We start from the raw sequence: 6,187 nt of genomic DNA on the forward strand, positions 1-6,187 counted from the left end.
GTGCATCTGAGTTAGCCACGCCCACCACGCCAAGCCACTCACTCTAAGGGATGGCCTTAGAAATCTGTTGGAAATACACATGGAAACCACTTGCAGGGACCGTCAGGGACAGCACGGTGTGGTGATGAGAGGAACCCTTGGTCGCTAGAGCCAAGTCAGACCAGAGTTTGAAACCCTGTTCTGCCTTTCAGAAAAACATGGACAATGAGGTGCCTGGGTGGCTCAGTCGGTTAAGTGTCCCAACTCCTGATTTTGGCTCAGGTCATGGTCTCTCTCACAGGTTTGTGAGTTCGAGGCTCGCGTCAGTCTCTGTGCTGTCAGCACAGAGCCTGCTTGAAGGATTCTCTGTCTCTCTCTCTCTCTGCCTATTCTCAAAAATAAATAAAAAAAAAAAAAAAAAAAGGAAAGAAAAACCTAGACATTGGAAGCTATGAAACAGTCCATATCTGGAGGGGTGTGGTGGGGATGTTCATAGGAGGCACAAAGCAAAAGCCTGATTCATTTCCTCCCCCTCACTTCTTCTCTTAGATGGTAGGAAAAGGCAAAAGTGAGCCCCTTCCTTCTTTCCCACCATTCTAGAACTTGGATACTAAGTTTTTATGCTACGTGTCTTAAAGACTATAATTTTAATTTGACCACCAAAAAGTATTTTATTTTCTCATAGTCGTGTTCACTATGAATCACTTAGGAGGGAAAATATGCTAGCGGGCAGAAAGTGCTACAGAACGCCTTACGCCAACCGTGGCCGACAGTACCACTGATCACTGGTATCTCGTTGTCCTGTCCCCCAGGGAGAGGGATTACACATCCCAGCCCCTTTACAGTTAGTTGGAGCCAGAACCAGAACTAATACTATCAAACATTTAAGGGTCACTGATTTATTCTTTCTGGAAGAAAAGCTGAACCTGACTCAACCTTATTATGAATTTTACATACATTCTGGAAAGATCTGCTTTGATGTATACTGACCCGCTTTCTCTTAGACAGGCATGACACTGACACACACTAGGTCTGAGGCACAGGAAATTCCACAAAGATTTGTCTTTACAAACATCTTTAAGCTTCATCTTCAAATTGTCATGCCACGGGCTCCCTGGGCCAATGCACAGACTACGCGCAGCAGCCGTATCCAGCTGATCCTAAAATGATGGGGTAGCACTTTGTCTTTCTGTAACGTCCTGCTGGAAAATCTCAGGCTTTTGTAAACGCAGAAAGGACTGTTTCAAAACAGAACTGCCACTGTCATACTTTGGTTGGGTAGACATTCCCAGAAGGTCTAGGAGTGACATGTGATGACTATAAAGGGAATAGAAATGAGTTTCATTCAGTGGCAGAAATTCCCAGGGAATGCATTTTAGAAACTTTTCTTCTAAAGCAAACAGATTCAGCACTTGGGTTCTTTCTTTCCTTTGTCTACTCAATTGCTCATCACAATGAATTGGTCCGTGATCATTCTGTACAAGTTTCCTCAAAAAGTGTTTCTAAAGAAGAGACGGATCTTGCAAACGCAACAATCTTACGGAAACAGTAGTGCTGAGTGAATTTGTTTTCTGAACGGTAATAAAAAAGGGTTCTTTTTCAATGGCAGTATATTTCCTACGTGCTCATTCCTACTAACGCCCACCTTTGGGGAAGCTACAGGAAGATTAGCAGTTGCAAATCCTGCCACAAAAAAGCAGAAGACAAGGGTGCAGTCACACTAGAGCACAGTTCTGATGTGGAATCAAAACTGCCCCTTGTTCATGAAATCCTCACACAGACCACAGCCGGGGAAACGGTGAAAGGGAAAAATTGCCCATATATGGCAATCAGTTTTGACACGAGACTCATCAATAGCCCATTCTTTCCCAGGCACATCATTATCTATCTGATCTGCCAAATCTGATACTTAACAACATTGTCTTCGGAACAGTTGACATACCCTGGAAAAGTCTGTCTTGTAAATCACAAAGAAAGATGACAGGTTTCACAGATTTCATCAGTGGTAAAGAGAAGGGAGGCATAAAGGAACAGACACTAGGATACTCATACTCTCTGGCACAATGAACCCTATGAACTGAATGTATGTCGAAAGGGAAAATACTCTCCGTACCTCAATTTTTATTGAGGCCAAACAAGAAACCACTGACTTAACCTATTTATCTCAGCTCCTAACTAAATTGAGGTTTCGGCCTGTAAAGACAAATGAACAGGCAGATGGCATGATCTCACGGTATAAAAAGGAAGTGGAGAAAGCTGAATCAGGGCAGCAGACCCCTGAAGCCACAGCTTCTCCCTCCTACCCCCAATCCATAGAAATAACAACAAAAATTAAAAAGAAAAGGAATCCATAACTATATTGTCAAGTAAGACCGTATCCTTCGTGGACCAAACACTACAAGGAACTCCTGGAAGTGAGAAAACAATCCAGAGCAGAGAGATGGAGAGAAACCACAGTTCCGAATATGAAAGGAGGGGACTTACTATAAACACGAAATCAGAGATTCTAAGCTCAGAGGTGGCTGATGCTCTGAGACGGAAACACCAAGAGTAACTGACCTGATGCATTCAAGCAGGCTATTGTGGAAGCAGCCACCTGGCCAACTACATGTCTACTCGCCCACCTTGGACGGGGCAGAGACAACACATTATCTGCCCCCAGGTGAAAGTGGTAGGAGTGGAGAGGCATGGCAGTCCACCCAAGCCAAACAAGGGAGCACTCACATCCAGACACAGGCTGGTGATACAGGCTCATCCTGCCTTCCCCTGCAATGGCTCTGTAGAAGAGTTTAGAACTTTAAAAAAAAAAAAATTTAATGCTTATTTATTTCTGAGAGACAGAGACAGCACGTGAGTGGGGGAAGGGCAGCGAGAGAGGGAGGTACAGAATCTGAAGCAGGCTCCAGGCCCTGAGCTGTCAGCACAGAGTCTGACGTGGGGCGCAAACGCACGAACTGTGAGATCATGACCAGAGCCGAAGTCGGATGCTTAACCAACTGCATCACCCAGGTGCCCTGAGTTTAGAACTTTAAAAGAAGAATAATTACTAGCCTCAAAAAATACAAGAAAAATATAAGAATAGCAACGCATTTCCACATACATACATACATAGCTTTGAAATTAAAACTGTGACCACTGAAAGTAAAAGCCTAGTGATGGCTGAACGCTGAACGATACAGCTGAAGAGCAACTCACTGAGCTAGAAGATCCAGTTAATTCTTCTAGAGTGTAGCACAGCAGAGAAAAGCTAAAGGATACACAGAAAACAGAAACAAAAGGTCAAAGATCTCTTAAATGGAGGAATTTGAGAAGAATAGAGGACAAAAGAATAATAAGAGCAAAGACAAAAAGAAAAAATAGCCCAGAATTAAAGAGGAGATGTCTCTGATTGAACAGGATTAATAGAAAAAGACCTACTCCTCTACATCAGAATATGTAGGATGATGAAAAAAAAAACCTAAAAATAAATCAATAAAAGAAGGGAGAAAGGACTCTAATTAAAATCCCAATACAATCAAGGCAGCTGGATAAGTATTTCATTCACATGGTCAGGAGGACTACAGATCAGATCTTTCTTTCCACCTGACCTCTGAGATTTTTCCAGGTAACACCAACACCACTGTTAACAGCTGGTCACCCAGGCCTTGGGTCTCCACTCCGCTGCTGTGCTTCTCCACCCACTTCAGGGAACTATGTGAACAAAGTTGTTTACATCGCACCTTGGACCTCAAGAGTTGGAAACGTTCCACTAAACTGCTGACTACAAACTCTATTTGTAGAAGCCTATGACCTTCTTAGAAAAAATGTTTTTTACCTCAAGATGTGCAGTCCTTGTAGCTTACCTGATTCTTTCACACTGTCAGGTCAGCACTGCTGGTTCAACTTCCTTCTCCAATTTGCCTGGATCCCAAGCAAGACTCCTGATCTTTTGTTAGGAGCCTCCATTAATTTCTCACATGGCCGTTATGCCACGTCTTCCAACAAATTCCTAACTAGAATCAATCTCTGCCATCACAACTGCCCTAACTGCTGGGCTACTGAGCCCCCAGACACGGCATAACCAAGTTGACTGTTGACTCCATGTCAAGTGTCTCATCTGGGGCCTCACTTGAGTCCTTGACGGACACAAAACCGTCTAGAAATTCTTTCTTCATCTCTGGTCAGTCCCTGTGTCCATTCTTCATAGAGGCTGTCCAAACCTCCACCATCTTTCAAAGTCCTCTAGCTCACCTCAGCTCCCCTCGCTCATAATAAATGGCTTAGTATATGATCAGGCGTTTCCCAAATATCTTTTGAGAGCTATTAGTATACAATGAAATAGTTTAAATGTGAAGATACAATAGGTTAAGAAAAGCATTTTTCGGGGCGCCGGGGTGGCTCAGTCAGTTGAGCGTCTGGCTTTGGCTCAGGTCATGATCTCACGGTTTGTGAGTTCGAGCCCCGCGTCAGGCTCTGTGCTGACAGCTCAGAGCCTGGAGCCTGCTTTGGATTCTGTGTCCCTCCCTCTCTCTCTGCTCCTCCCTGACTCATGCTCTGTCTCTCTGTGTCTCAGAAATAAACATTAAAAAACAAAAAAAGAAAAGCACTTTTCAACATAAACCCCTTTATCTCTAAGGTTGGTTATTCCTTCCAACTGCACTTCATACTACCAGCTCTCCTGTCTGGAACTGCCTTCTGCTCTGGCTTGAACCACATCACTCTTCTCTTTCTCCTCCCACTTCTGACAGCACCCTCCCCCCCTCCTCCAACCCCTCTGCTAACATGCCAGCATGCCTCAGATCTGTCTCCCTTCACGGTAACATGCTCCCTAGGGGATCACAGCCATGCCCACAGCTTCAAGGACCATGGACATATGCCAACAATGACCTCCCCCATTTACATCCGATAACCCAGACTCAACTATCTGACTGCTTATGACGCATCTTTACCAGACGTCCCCGACATACCTGGACCTCAACTTATCAAACTAGACTCACTAACTTTACTCACTCATCTGCTTCCCTATATTCCTCTTTGGTTTACAGAAATGCCTCCACCTAGTTTTCCAAAGAATAAACATTAAGTCACACTTCCTCTTCCTTCACCTCCACGCTCACGTCATCAAGTTCAGATGACCTAGTCCAAAATGTATGCCAATGTTTCCCTTGCTCTTTGTTCCCCAAGTTACAATATCTCTCTGACCTCAAACATGCTCTTCATCTCACACGAATCCACACCAATGAGTGGCAATCTGGGCTGCACATTAAAACTGCCTGCAGAATTTATGAAGATCCTAAAGTGCGGGGCATACCACAGGCCAATGATTTTAGAGTCTCCAAAGGTGGAAGCCAGGCATTAGCATTCTTTACAAATTTCTGTATAATTCCAATAGGCAGCCAGATTTAAAATGTTTCCCGAATTGAAGATGTTGAGCACACAGATTCAAAGTGCATAAACAATGAGTTAAAAGTCTTCAGCATGATGGGAGCAGTGGGAAACCAGGAACCTAGAATTCTAAGGCCTGATAAGATGTTCTGGGAGAAAAGAGCAGACTCTTCCAGATGCACAAAGCTAGGACTCTGCTACACACAGACCATCACTGGAAGAACTACCTTCTGAAGAATACACAGTTTGATTCTTCAACAACGTGGGTTTGAGCTGCACGGGTCCACCTACAAGTGCACTGTTTTTTGATAAACAGAGTACAGTACTGTAAATGCATTTCTTCTTCCTTATGATTTTCTTAAGAACATTTTATTTTCTCTATCTTTATTACAAGAATACAGTATATGATACCAACTATTTATGTTATCGGTAAGGCTATGAGTAGTTAAGTTTTGGGGAGTCAACAATTATACATGGATTTTCGACTGGGTGCGGGTAGCACCCCTACCCCCCACATTGTTTCAAGGGTCAGCTGTACTCCACTGTGAGCCAAGATCAGAGAGGTATTTAATACTGAGCAAGTCTGGATTCCACCTAGAAAATACAAGATGTGTGAATGTATGCACCACTGAGAGGTTCCAGTGACCTTAATAAAGGTAAAATCGCTCCATGCAAAGAAATACATTTATAACAAAAGTATTAGCAGGATTCTGGCTAGTTAACTGTTTTCTTGTGCTTTTGCAGAATTTAGTCTCAGTTTTCAAGCATTCAATTTCCAGAACTTTAATAAAAGGAAACAATGACAATGTAGCAATGTTAAAAGATGTTTACCACTTTCTTTCAT

The sequence above is a fragment of the Prionailurus bengalensis genome, chromosome C1 (assembly GCF_016509475.1).
Source record: "Prionailurus bengalensis isolate Pbe53 chromosome C1, Fcat_Pben_1.1_paternal_pri, whole genome shotgun sequence".
In the NCBI taxonomy this organism is placed as follows: Eukaryota; Metazoa; Chordata; class Mammalia; order Carnivora; family Felidae; genus Prionailurus; species Prionailurus bengalensis.